Here is a 15182-nt window from a genome sequence, read left to right as displayed (position 1 = left end):
TACATTAAATCTGCATTTTTTTTTAGAAGAAGAGTCAGCATCAGAGCATTTTAGAAAGCATTCTCCAGTTTCTGAACTCAGGTATACCGAGTAATCAAACTCAATTTCATCAAATATAACCCTCATATTAGACAGCCAAACCCATTGTTCATAACGACAGAATTGCACCTACCAAATCAATTAGATGTTTCCAAATTCCGACTCAAAATGTGCATGCGTAGTTTTCTAATGTATTCCACTGGTCAATCACCGTGGCCTACCGGTTTTGTTTACAGTGTCTGCAGGCAGAGACTAATTAAGTCTAATTATGCCTGCAAAATATCAAAGAGAGAAAATATAAAACGATAGTCATGTTCTCAAGGCCTTTGGCATACTATAATGTGCTGGTTCTAGCACCCTTGAAAAGGGAATAACAAAAAAACGCATCGTTCATAGAACCCGTCGGAACTCCAGTCTCCAAATGTATATTTATGGTAATTCAACCCCATTTAGCAATCTCAGCCCTTCCAATCTATTCTGATGCCCAAAATAATGAGCACCCGCTTACCTAATAAAAGAACTGCATCAGGCCAGTATCCGATTCGGAAAAAATATGAACGGCTGATGTGCCTGTAATAAAATTATACACCATTAAGCGGCCGGCCTCAATTCGTCTCATATGTAATATATATTCTCTCATCAGTAAAGGCGCCCATTCCTATTTCGTAGCTATACATATTTGGATAGTTTACGACATACACATACCCATATGGAGAGACATTTAGGTTCCCCCACTGCATTAGATACACTATTGCTCTACAAACGACTCCTGTTCTCAACCCTCTGTAATTATCACTGTCCCGTATGCCAAATCGTCCTCAAAGGTAGCGCAAGTAGCAAGATATTAGCCTTCCAGTTGAAATCTATCTCAGAGCAATCCCACCAGGCCAAACCAGAAACGTACGTTGATTTGGTAGGTTCAATTCTGTTGTTATGAATAATGGGTTTGGCTGTCTAATATGAGGGTCATATTTGATGAAATTGAGTTTGATTACTCGGTATACCTGAGTTCTGAAACTGGGGAATGCTTTCTAAAATGCTCTGATGCTGACTCTTCTTCTAAAAAAAATGCAGATTTAATGTACAATTCTTTTCACTCTGGAGAGAAATTATGTCCAACCAATGGGCAATAATGTATACTTTTTAAAGGTCTTAACAAGGAACACTTGTGAGAAACGTCAACAAGTAGGAATTAGGTTAAACTAACAAATATAATCATCTGTGAGGTTTTTAGGTTAAAAATGAGAGTATTGTCAATCTCTTGGAGATAAGTCAGGTTCTCCTGTTTTTTAGGCTATGCTATTAATTGTTTGTATACAATAAATCATATGTATAAAAATATGCATTTCATTATATTGTATTACATATGTGTTTTACATATTGTTTTAAAGCCCTGATGAAGTTCTTCGTATAGAACGAAACGTGTTGGCTGTTTGGTGTACAATTGTCAATATTGTAAAGAAGAATAAAGAACTCTGATTTTTCTCAACATTGGACGGACATTTGTATATTTACTTCTTTATGAACTTCTTATGTAAGCTGGTGCAACCTACAGTTGGTAAAGTCAAGGCAAAATGTTGCATCCAGTCTAATGCAGCTCCCTAAGTTCTACACTAAAGTGTTTTATAAAAATAAAGACTGATCACTTTCCGTATTCATACAGCTAAAGCGTGAACCGTGGTTCAAACATAGAACAGTTTAAGAGTTGAACCACCAGCTCTCGAACAACCACCTCTCAGAGATACCATTGGCAGAATTCAAAATGTTGGGGCCAAACGTGTCGACCTACTTTAAAGAGGAGTCTGGACAGACGAGAGCGCAGACAGGTAGGGAGGGAATCAAAACAGGTAACTGGAAGAACTGGTGATGGGCAGGCATCATTAGCATGGCTACTCGTCTAGGTTTAGAGGGGCTTGTGGTGGCACTGTGAACTAGCTGGCCTAAAGGACAACACATCCTGAGGGGGTGCTTGGAATCAGTCTGGCACCATCCCAACAGTTATGCCATCCACAAACGTGCAGTTCCTACCGTAGAGTGGAAATTATACGGCAAAGTCATGGTTGGAGTAAGGTAAGAGCCTGTTGTTCCCCCTAAATGAACATTACCATGCAGGCTTGTGGTGGCTCTTTAAAGGACCAGTTACAAATCAAGAACTTTATCATCTTTCTTAGAGGTGAAAATGCCCTGCTCGGAATGGATTTCTATTAAGGACATAAAGTTTCCTTCCAGCTGGTAGGTTTCTTTTTTTGTTTAGGACATTTCCTGCCTCTCAGACGCACTTCCATTAGTTGACCTGGGACTTCCATTGTTTCAGTCTGCAAAGAGTGGTCAGCTCCATGGCCAAGACAGGCAAACCATACATCTAGGCACTATTGGGAAGGTCTTTGCTGGGATAATCTTGTGTCACCTAGATCCTTAAATTGGTATTGAGTGACATCGTGTGGCGTTGGAAGCTGATTTTGGAAAATAACATTCCCTCTATGATCTGGTTTTGTCAGCTCTTAAAAGCTCTGCAGATGCTGCATAACACATGCTTGGCAATGAGGCTTTACCATGACCAAGCACAGATTAAGAATCCTTTTGCCCAGTCACTCGTGCTCTCGTCCTCTCAGAGAAATATATTAGGAATACACAGTGGGATGTTTTCAAAGTTTATTGAACCAACGTGATTCTTGTGTAGAATATATGTGCTGCAATGAGCAATAGACAGAAGCAAATGAAAGTTATTAGAAGTATTAGGACAGTAAACAGAATGAAAAGTTCCACCATAGTGCTAAAACAATTTATACATGCAAGCATATAAAACAATATAGAAATCTGGCGTACTCCAAGTATGCGTCCCTAACCTAAGTGGCAAGGGCGTGTGTGTGTTCTGCCAAGAATCCACGTACTGGATGATCCAACCCTTGTTACCTGAAGGGAAAGAATGGAGGTCTCCATTGTGGTCAAGAGCAGGACACCCCTTGCAGAGATATCAGCAAGCTACTGGGCCGAAGCATCATCATGTAGAGACCTCGCCAATGACGGCAAATCGCTCTTCTTACAACACCAGGAAACGGATGTTTATTTATAATGTAAAGCATCCTTGCGAGTCCTGTGCAAGACAGCGTTGTTATGGTCTACAGATAGCTATGTCACCCGTGAATGAAAAATAGAACATTTGCACAATGTATGTCGGGCCTTGGTGTTCAAGGAGTCGTGATATTCTTAACCACTTGGCTGCTAAGGGGTTTTACCGTGCTGTGCTGCATATTTGAAAATCCCATTTTACATGACGAGTTGACCTTGTCATGAGCACAGCTTAGCTGTGCACCATGACGAGTTGACCTTGTCATTAGCATGCAAGTGGTTAAGCAAAGTGGACGCTGTAAGCGAAGAGGTTTCAAAGAAACGAATCCAACATTGTCACACACGCACATGTGTGTAAAAGGTTATTGTGTGAAAGGGAAGGCAACTTAAGAAATATGTTCATGATGAAAGACAGCATTGTTTCTATGTGAGCCTAACAACTTTGCAGAAATGCTTGGGCAGGGTTCATATACCTCCCAACACTGACCCTTTGTTACAAGACACATAATCGCTCTTGCATCCCGCAATCAATGACCTTACACAAGACACCAAAGCACTCTTGCATCCCACTATCAATGCCTTTATACAAGACACCAAAGTGCTTGTGCATCCCACTATCAATGACCTTCTACAAGACCACAGTAAGTAAAACTATTTTTCCTTTTTTTTAAAAGAAGATGTCTCTAGTGATTGTGGACTGTGACACCTTCCTCAGTCCCCTTAAGGGCACAACCAGAACAAAGAGCTGGGCTGATGCTGAACGGAGACCTTGTCCTCAAGGTCTGAGATCTCGAGTTCTGACAACCACTTTCCCCACTATAACCAGTGCTCTGCCCAGGAGTGGATTCTCCAGCGTACATATTTGCCCTTGGAATAAACTTGGAGGTCTCTGAAACCCCTATTAGCCTTGGCCGCCCAATCACATAACGTCAAAGGAAGCTACCTATGGAATAGTACTAGAGCATTAAGACTAAGCCTAAGAGATTTTTGGGAAATTATGATCACTTTTATAAGTTTAAATAATTGAAAATATTAATGAAGATTTTCAGAAACTTCAGAAAGAAGACGTGAGTTAATGAAGATCCTCCAAAAGACAGAATAGTATTCACCGTGGATGTGACAGCAAAGTAACTCATCTAACATTTCCAGAGTTTATTGAAAGGACGACTGAGTGACAGCAAGGAGAAATCCATCTCTCATGACCAGAGGTTACTTAAAGGACAGCTGAGTGACAGCAAGGAGAAATCCATCTATTATGACCAGAGGTTACTTAAAGGACGGCTGAGTGACAGCAAGGAGAAATCCATCTATTATGACCAGAGGTTACTTAAAGGACGGCTGAGTGACAGCGAGGATAAACCCATCTAACATGACCAGAGGTTACTTAAAGGACGGCTGAGTGACAGAAAGGATAAACCAATCTAACATGACCAGAGGTTACTTAAAGGACGGCAGAGTGACAGCGAGGATAAACCCATCTAACATGACCAGAGTTTTCTGAAAGGACGGATAAGTGGCAGCAGGGATAAACTCATCTAACATTACCAGAGGTTACGGACAGAATGGCTGAGTGAAAGCAATAACAAACCTATCAAACATGACCCAAGGTAACTTAAAAGGATGGCTGAATGACAGCTGGAATAAACCCATCTGGCATGACCAGAAGTTACTAAAAGGACAGCAGAGTGACAGCGAGGAAAACCCATCTAACATGACCAGAGGTTACTGACAGGATGGCTGAGTGACAGAAAGGAAAAACCAATCCATCATAACCCGAGGTTACTGCCAGTACAGCTGAGTGACAGATAGGCTAAACCCATCTAACATGACAAGAGGTTACTGACAGGACGGCTGAGTGACAGCAAGGATAAACCCATCTATCATAACCAGAGGTTACTTAGAAGTCGGCCATTTTAAATTGCGGTCTAGTTGTTGAAGCTTGGTCTGGCCCAAAACTGAAGGCATAATGCAGCAAAGATGCAAGCTTTGCAACTGTCTCCAGTTGCCAGCATCTCTCCTGAACTGCTAATATCACGGACAAGTGCTGCTAATATACTTTCACTTTTGAAATAGGGAATTTTAGGCGTCCGGTTTTTTTTGTGTTTTACGGTGTTTGGGTTGAGCATTTTTTTTATATTTCTTTTTATTGAAACAAACATCAGCAAAAATATACATTACAGAGGGTCAAATATGGCAGCTGAGCATACATCGTGGGATACAGGTAAGACAATATTCCCAATTACATTGGAACTTCACGGGGAGGGGGATTCTTCCAGGACAGCGGCCCTTGGTGGTGTACAAATTTCTCCCCTATAGCTGTTCCAAGGCCCGACACCAATGTCCACTTCTGGGGGCGTCCCTTAGCTAGGTACGTAGTTTTTTCTCTAAACATAGACCAATCTAAATCTCTCTCCCACCCCTCCAGGGAAGGTGGCTGCTCCGCTCCCCACGGCTGGGCAATATTTCGCTTGGCGATCATATGACATAGAGTGACCCATTGCGTCTGTGAAGTGTTTAAATCAGTGGGCTCCCATACATTAAGCAAACATCTCCTGGCCTCTAGAGATAGGAACAGTCCAAGTACTCCATGTATGATGTTATGAATGCTACTCCAATAGGAGGCAACATGCTCGCACTCCCAGATGATATGCATAAAAGTACGGACTTGACCACATTTCCTTTTACACAGTCCAGATTCTGAAAGCCCCATACGTACCAATCTGGGTCCCGTAAGGTAAATTCTATGCAAGATTTTGAGTTGCACCAGCCGGAGGCGAGCTGGGATTGCCACCTCCCTAGGTGAGGACACAGCTATCTGCCAGTCTTCCTCATCCAGCTCAATGCCGTCCTGCACCCACGTATCTCTTAATGCCTTAACGGAGTCAGTCCTATGATTAATCAGCTTTCTATATGTTTAAAGAAATTGTCTTGTCAGGAAGGTGTCCATCTAATATTCTATCTACCAAAGGGGAAGCCTCCGAAGGTTCCGTCTCACCGGGCAACGCCGAGCGGAGGGAATGTCGAACCTGTCCATATCGAAAGTACTCTGATTGTGCGGGTTTATATTCCCTTTGCAATTCTTCAAATGATTTGATCTTCCCCTTCCCCCAGATATCTCCAACCGTGGAGATGCCAATGAATTCCCACCTGTCAAAGCCTTTCGACTTCCACAGCTTACCAAGTTGTTCGGAATCCCATAGTGGGGTTGCCATGGTCACTTTATTTCTCCAACCCATGGATCCCGTGGCCACATGCCAGATATGTGTAGAATGTTTAGTGGGACCTGTTAACAGCACCCTGTTGGGACGAGAGTATAGGGCCCTATTGTAATTACCGCCCGGAAAAAGCCACTTATCCATGGCGTAGCCTGGGTCATCGACTCGGCCATAGGTGCAGTGATTAATTGCTGCAAGGTGGGCAGCCCAATAATATCTCTTGATATCCTGGAGGGAAATGCCTCCGTCATACCAAGAAAGAGTCAGCTTATCTAAGGCAATACGAGGTCTGCCCTCCCGCAACAAGTCCCGCTGTAAGCATTCAATTTTATGGAAATAACTCTAGGGGACTACATCTAAGGTATTTTGCAGAGCGTATATAAAATGCGGGAGAGCCATAATTTTAAAGAGGGCAGCCCTACCCAGCAGTGAGAGAGGAAGCTTCTTCCAGTTGGAAACATCACTCCGAAGCCGATGAAAAGGGAGAAGAAGATTTCGGGAATATCTAATGGAGGGTTCCAAGGACACGAAGATCCCAAGGTACTTAAACCCCTCTGCATTAACCCGAATGGGACAGTTTCTAAGAGGTACTGGGGGGTCCCCTCTTAATACAAACAGGACCGAGTTCTTCCAGTTGATTGATAGCCCCGAATTGATCCCAAAGGATGCCAAGACATCAAAAACCACCATAAGTGATTTTCGTAAGTGAGTAACGCAAACGTATCCAGGCAATGAACACTGGTCCAAACCCAAACTTAGCCAAAACCGCCCATAAATAAGGCCATTCAATCGTATCAAATGCCATTGTTGCGTCAAGTGACCCGATTATAGCTGGTTCCTGCAATGTTCGGGCCCTGGCCAGAACACCGTGTAGTCTACGCAAATTCAGAGCCGTGTTCCTGTGGGGCATAAAGCCCGACTGATCGCGGTGCACTAAATTGATGTGCACGCTACAGAACGTGTCAAGTGTGTGCATGGTGTGCACGCTACAGAACGTGTCGTGCATGCTACAGAACTTGTCAAGTGTGTGCATGGTGTGCACATTGGTGTGCACGCTACAGAGCGTGTCAAGTGTGTGCATGGTGTGCACGCTACAGAACGTCTCAAGTGTGTGCATGGTGTGCACACTACAGAGCGGGCCCAGTATGTGCACAGTGTGTGCATGGTGTGCACGCTATAGAACGTGTCAAGTGTGTGCATGGTGTGAACACTACAGAACGTGTCAAGTGTGTGCATGATGTGCACGCTACAGAACATGTCAAGTTTGTGCATGATGTGCACGTTACAGAACGTGTCAAGTGTGTGCATGATATGCACGCTACAGAATGTGTCAAGTGTGTGCATGATGTGCACACCACAGAATGTGTCGAGTAGGAAGACTGGGAATGGAGGAGGTTAGTAAGAGAAAAAGAGATGGAGAAAACTGAAGAGATGGAAACATAGTAAGGGAGAAAGCAGAGGAGATAAAGGGAGATAGGTGACAATGCGTTGAAAAATTATCATATGGAAGGGTGAAAGGGGAAGGGTTACGGAGGCAGAGAACAGGAAGAGAAGTGGAAAAGAGGCAATGAGAATAAAAAGGTACAATATTAGGCAAATTAAATATGCAGTTAAGTGGCAGAAAACTAAACCACAGGATTGTCGAGAAAGGACAAGTAACTGCCAACCAGTGAAGAAAGACGGGTGGGGGGAGAGGGCAAAAGTGAGTGATCCGGAGATAGGCAAAAGAGTCGGAAACAGGCAAATGGAAAAATAGATATGGCAACATTTAGATGTTAGTGAATTGGGTAAACAGCAAGTTTTCGTGCTTAGCAGAAGAGACAAAAATAGGGAGAAGGACAACAACAAACAAGCATTGGCATAGCCAATAGGTCTCGCCTGTGGGACCTTATAAGTGTTCAGCCAGCAACAGTTGATGTTGTTGTTGCACCAAGGATATTGTGCTGCATAACTAAACACTTATAAGGTCCCAAAGGCGAGAGCTATTGGCTATGCCAATGCTTGTTTCTTTTTGTTTGTTTGTTGTTGGGTGGCCTGAAGTTAGGAGTAGAGGCCCTTGTAGGATTACGTTTTTTTAAGGGGCAATGCATATTTGTTTTTTGGGATGCTGACGGCCTTGGGCTATAAATAGGTTTTCTCAATTTCCTTTCATTCTGTGTGAAATTACTTTTCCTCAAACTTTCTTTATTGAGTTTTTAAAGCACAAGTAAGCAGTATGACAATGTTACAATAGATGAGGACCCTCTGTCCCTTCATGGAGCTAATGAAAGGTTCAGATTCATAGCGAGTCGCTCTCAGTACCTAGTAATATAGGGAACAATTGCATAGCAGTAGATACATGCAACATCATCTGCCCGGTAGAGAATATTCAAACATGTCAGTTGCCCATTAAAACAATAGCACCAAAACATCCTAAACAAGGGATAAATGAAAACAATTAACATGAGTGAGAGGAATACTAATAGTTTACATCATCGGAAGGAAGGCTCAGGATAAGCAAATGGATGGCGAGAGCCTATGTTATTTCGCAGGGATTTGTGAGGTGACAATGAAGTCTGGAGACGTCAAATTTGAAAGAGATAGAGTGCCCTTTTGTGGGCGGGGCAGGAGAAAAGTGGAAGTCCCGAAGAGAGGAACTGAACCAGAGGAGCCTAAATAAAGTCAAAACTCTACTTAGTGTCTGTAAGAATGGCAGACATACGCTCCATCGTTATGGCCTGCCAGAGGCGAGCATGCCAGTGCAACATTGACGGGCTGCAGATGTTTTCCACACCGCTAAAACCCCTCTGTAGGGCTGGAGCCATTTTGCTTGCGTAACTCAGCTGTGCAGATGCATCGGCAATACAGGAAACACACGTTTAATATAAAGCAGTAACCCGTAATGGAAAGTATGCTAACTTTTTGGTCAACTACCAAGAGCATCAGCGTTCTTGAATAATTAGCGCCATTAAAGCAATCTGTTTTGATTGTTGCTGCATTGCCAACAATTTCAAACAGCAACATGCGCACCCGCTTAAAAGGGGAATTCGCGTTTCGCTTAACTACCCTGGGGATTATTGATTTGCAAGCAAGGGGCGCTGATTTGCATCGAAATGAAACACACAGGCTCTGGCCATGGCAAACCCCTACTGTCCCGGTGCAGGGAGAACGACTGTCTGACATCACGGCCTCATTAGCATGCAGAGAAGGCTAGCACTGCAACACAAACGACTCTGCATCCAGGAGCAAGCTGGCAATTACCCTCAATGGGCTGACTATGTCCCTTTAAAGCCGGGTGCTTAAAACGGTATTACAATCGGATGCTCGTGTAAAGCGCCCTAATGCCCTTGGGCCAAGTTCGCGCTATGCACAGGCTCCAGGCCTCTAGGGAAACCCAGTAAAATAAAGTGGAAAAAAGAATACAGAGGAGTAGGAGCAAAGTACATAGAGGTGCTTGCTATAGGGGAGACCAAGGCATAGGGGACAATTATTTCTAAGCTCTGTGTCAGGAACCAATGCACATCTGGGAGATCAGTCGAGTCGACCTGTAGTCACTGCGCCTGACACCAAATCACTTATGAGTCTGTCTGAGAGACCAAAGCATTTTTGGGCTCGGTCTTAAGAATGACGCGATTCGAGAAAGTGTGTGTAAGAAACTGGAAGCCTTCTAGCCATCATGTGAAACCTGATATTTTTTAAAGAATTGTAAAGAGAACACCACACAAGCAGTGTGAGAGACGATGGATAACTGCCTCTGGAGGTCATATAAACAAGAAGAGAGCGGCCGCGCGGCAGTAAAAGTAATGGTTGCGCGGCCGTGAAAGCAAAATTGATCGCGATCAAAGTGAAAGACGTGCGGCCGAGTGGTGCTAATAAAAGACAGATGGCCGGCCTGCGCGCATGAACGCAAGCGCTAGGCCAGCCAGTAGCACTTTGAAAACTCACCTACTAAATGTCTCTCCGAGCAGCGCATGCGCTGGCTCAGGGAGACCTAAAAAGACCTAATGGTGCAAAGTCACTTCCCACGAGGCAAGTTTACACATAGTGCACCACAAACAATTGACAGGCCAGTTTCTGATCCATATAGCTGCATGAAATGTAATTTTCCAAAAGGTTTAGTTGATCAAATGGGGTGGGGTCTGTTACGGAACTTGTATGTTGTGTTAGGCTTTTTTTTCCACTCAAAGTGAGCCAACTAGTGGATCTTCTGGGACTGGCTCGACTTGGATCATGTCAACCATTAATAGCTGAACTACAAACCTGAGCCAGTTCTTGAAGCCATCCATGCAGTAACCAGGACTGTATGAAAATGATGCCTGGTGTGACGGTTATAAAGGTTGGACTGTAAAGGTTTATAAAATGTTTAGTAAAGCGAATGTTCAAATGGAAACTTATTCTGGCTGGATGATAAAATACAACTTTACTTTAATTAACATGCCCCGATTGGGGGGGGAAATACTCAAAATTAAATACATGGCATCAAAGTACCTGGAATTTGAAATGCCCAAAAAAAACACACAAAAACCCACAAGGACCATAGAGTGGGGCGATATTGAAAGCATGCATCATTTGTCAAGGACAACAACAAAAGTGAGATGCTGATCTATGCACTGAACTAAATCCCATCTTGCAGATGTAGTCAGTTCTAAACATCCTGGGGATATCCAACTCTGATGTACCAGTTTCAATGTATAGCTAACTTACTGTATTTAGTTCTATGTCCATTAAAATGGAGTACCTGCAGGGCTGCACCAGCTGAGAGAAGCCCCCCTTATCTTGCCAGAGGTGGCATCAGAAGTGATAATAGTAGAATCCTGGCACGGTTGTGGATTCTAGAGTACATGAAGATTAAGAAAGTACTCACTCCAGGCTGAGAACCCCAGTGGCTCAGAAGCTCTTCTCAGGAGTGGGGAATGCATTATGGAACCACATACTCTTCTGCAAGTAGACTTACAATGGGATGTTGTGAGGGGCTCTGGGAGCCCAATGCGTGCATAGGGGATGGGACGGAGCAGTCAGAGCAACTCTTCTCCAGAGATCCCTGTGGTATTGTGGTGCACTGCAAGGTTCCTGCCGCAGGCCTACGTATAGGCAGCAACAAAAGGCACTGGACATGGCCCATCGCAAGAAGCCATGCGCGTTCTTCTGCTCGACTAAGATATGGAAGACAACTCCATAGACAACTGCAGGTTATAAAAGAGCACAGGTTTCAGCAGGCTGGGAACTAGAGTTACAAGTTGAGGATTCTCCTGCAGTGCAGCAGGCTGCTTTCCCCTCAGTTACTGAACACTAACTCACCCAAGGGACAGAATTCTGTGTGTGTGTGTGGATGTGTAAAATCCACGCAATTTGTTTTTGTGCAATTATGCACAATTTCAAAAATCTGCACAAAAGAGAAAGCAACACTGACTTTTAGCACCATATTTTAGCTCAAAATGCACCCTTGCGCCATTTTCTGCAGCACGGGTGAATTTCAGTGTGGGGTTATTTTAAGGTGCTGTAAATTTACTGTAAACTGTGAGCCCTTGCATGATGTTGCATAATGATGCAGTTTCGAACAAGCATGTGCGACATTACCCACATGAAACTAGTCTCATTTACATTCCAGCCAGCCTTAGTGCAGAGCTCTTCTGGAGAAAGGGGCTTTGTTTAACCCAGTGTCAATCCTCTGAAACCCTTCACCTGAAAAGAGGAGCGGGGTTTGAAGCAGGGGGTGAGACTCATCATGGACTATTACAACTTGCAAATGTACAGATTTTGAAGACCTTGAATGCCTCCAGAACTTCAAGTATTAAGAATAGTGCCTATGCCAGAAGTCTGGAAGAAATAATGGAGTCACCACACTGGGCTAGAGTCAAATGGCTAACTGATATGAAAACCTTATTGTCGAGCCTGGGCCTATTGGATTCCTGGTCTAGCAGAACCTCTCCTCCAAAACAAGTACTTAAAAACCTTTATCGGGATTGGACATGCTCCCAAAGGCACTCTAGCTCATCCATTGGCAGGCTTACAGAGGCTTTTTTGATGTTTAAAGACTGTCCCAGGCGAGAACCCTACTTAGACATAATTGGGAAACCGTTTGCCCGGTCCTTGTATTTTAAATTCAGAACGGGTACTCTCCCACTGAACACTTTCACCAAAACATGGAAATCCTGTACAGACAAAACTGATTTGTGTCCATCATGTTCAGCCCACCCAGAGACATTAGCCCACTTCTTATTTGTCTGCAAGGAATATGCCAATCCAAGAAGGGCGTGGCTGAAAAACTTGTGTCGGCAACTGGGAACTAGGAGCCATGATGAGGCAATCAGGATACTTGTTTCGGACAGTTATGTACCCTATGCCTGTGCCCTAGCAAAATTTTTATTTTGGGCTTGGGCTATTCGAGCCAGAAAGCTTAAATACTCTGTTTAATCTTTTCTTAAACAATATTTATTTTAGTAAATGTTATATTTCGTGTTATTAACTGGATATGTGTTACTTATTTTATTATTAATTACCATTTCTTTTTAAACTGCTTTTATGATAATGATATTTTATCGAAATAAAGCTTTTTGACTTGACTTGACTATTAAGAATAGTTCAAACCCGGGAAAGAGGCATGGAGACAACTGTGGCTATTTGGCAATCATGCAACAGAGAAGCCAGGACCAGCAGACACTGGAAATAGTCAAAGGAACCAGCAAGCTGCCTTGAAAAGCCATAGAAAGAGTCCCAGGGGTGAATACAGATTTGAAGTCTGACACTCTACTGCTGAATGTCAGACCAGGCTTTTGCGGTCCATCAACCCAGTCATGCAGCATTGACCGTACACAGAGCAGGTGCTTGTGGGTAATTATGGTAGGTCTCATGCTTTGATTGCAGAAAAATGAACCATTTTGTGCCCGATTCACAAAAGTAATCTGAGGCAAAATCCTAACTTTACGACTTTCGGCATTCACAAAAAGTATTTAGGCGTAGTAAAGTAAGGATTGTGACTCAAATTACTTTTATGACTCAGGCCCTTTGTAGGCAAATGTTGGGCAGTAGGACCACTGTCCTCACAATCTTGATGCAAAGATTGGTGCAACAGACCCAAGCGCGGCCATATGCCGAATATACACAAGAAGGACACCTGTGAAGTGAAAGTGAGGTCAGATCACTGCACGAAGGGTCTCACTTTGACAATCAGCAAATATCTTGACTGGGGGGGGGGGTGAGTGCAGTTACTCCCCACTTGTGTTCACTAATGCAGTCAAATGAAACCTCTTTTGAATATGACGTTCTTGGTTGTGGGTGTAGGCTCCCCAGGGATTTGGAAAGTAGTAGAAACAGGACTCGATCATTATGAAGACAGACAACAGAAAGGGGTTCATGAAGGCTTCATTTTAACCTTCAATGCACTTGGCAGTCCAAAATGAAGAGCCCCCTATTATTTGATTTTTTACAGAATTTTATATAGCGCGAAGTTGACGCAAAGGAATCAGAGCACTTTACATAGCACCAGTTGCGTCACATGAGGACTTATTCTCTCCTTAACTTTACAGCTGGTGTGAAGGGAAGTAGAAGGAATAATAGCCAGATCCCTGTGTGTTGATCTGATTTTCGCAGATTAGGGGCAAGCAAAGAAGCCATTTGACAGGGTCAGGCAGGGGCGGCTTTGGCGCTGTGCCTGGTGAGACTCTCTTTGTTGCCCCTCCCCCTGGTATCGCTTACCCCATAGATTCCATAACTACCACCCTCAAACAAAGCCTGTCATCTCCCCTCTCACATGTATTCTATTTATAGCACTACAAGTGCAGTGTGTCCAAACACTTACCACACACATTACAAAGACGATCTGAAGTGTGTCAAACTGTGTATACATAACAATGAAGTCTGCAGGGCGTAAAAGTAATGTCAGCCATACTGGGAGGCAGGATACTTCAAAACTGCTTGGTCTGCTGAAGCACACACACAAGATTTAAAATGTAATACAAGAATGGCCTTAAGAATGTATTTCTACCCAAACAAAATCCATCAACATTAGGATACTGAAAGACTTAAAAAAATATACATAACTTTCTAATCTTTACCATACAGCTCTGATGAGTTCATAGCTCAATGCGTTATATGAGGATTGTAACTTATGAACTGTAAGAAAAGGATCTGTGACATAAGCAGTAGCCCAGTGAGCTATCTACAAAAAACAGTTCCGTGATGTACAGGTTACACATTCTTTGTAGCAGGCATATAAACCTTCTATGCAGGGTACATGTCCTAAAAAAAGAAGTGGGGGGACGCTGTCACCGGAAGTGATGTCACAACAGGAAGTGACATCAGAAAAGGTGGCTTGCCCCATCGGGCTCATTGCCTCCCCTCGCTCACCCCTTAGATCCGATTGCATCTGAGAAATCAGCGCATGAGCAGCGTGCTCTGAGCTCCTCGTTCCAGAGAGGCCAAAGAGTGAAGTCCAGCTGTTTGGCGGGGGGACGCTGTCCACCCGGTAAAATAAGTGGGAGGACGCCGTCCACCTGGTGGTACCCCGACTCGAGCCCTGCTTCTACGATACTTTAGGATGACCCACCAGACTCCGCTGGCTCTCCAGCAGAAAGATCATTTGAGTTATCTTAAAATTTTTATAGTTGCCTGCTGGACAGAATGAGTTGTGCAGCAGGTGCGTTGACACTCCCAGCTATTTCTGAAGAAGCTTGTATCCAGGGCCTGGTCTGCAGGGGACGGTGGAGTGTGCTCAATGCCACCGATGGCTTAAATGCCCTTTGGGGCCTTGAACATCACCCAGGTGCCTGCACTGCCCCAAGATACAGCTTCTCTTCGAGAGTAAAACTTCATGACTTGGTCAAGCGCAGGGTTTGGGTTCCCTTGTCCAGGCAGTTATTTATTTATTTATTTTTTGCATTT

General features: G+C 43.8%; 1 protein-coding gene across 1 annotated transcript in view; it reads right to left on the bottom strand.

The window, feature by feature from the left end:
• Window positions 1-15182, bottom strand: part of LOC144758169 (uncharacterized) — a 93158-nt gene that overhangs the window by 46752 nt on the left and 31224 nt on the right. The gene's annotated exons all lie outside the window — the stretch shown is intronic.

Source organism: Lissotriton helveticus, chromosome 1_1 (assembly GCF_964261635.1).
Source record: "Lissotriton helveticus chromosome 1_1, aLisHel1.1, whole genome shotgun sequence".
NCBI classification, from domain to species: domain Eukaryota; kingdom Metazoa; phylum Chordata; class Amphibia; order Caudata; family Salamandridae; genus Lissotriton; species Lissotriton helveticus.
The sequence above is the reverse complement of the archived record's forward strand: the minus strand, read 5'-3'. Positions and strand labels throughout refer to the sequence as shown.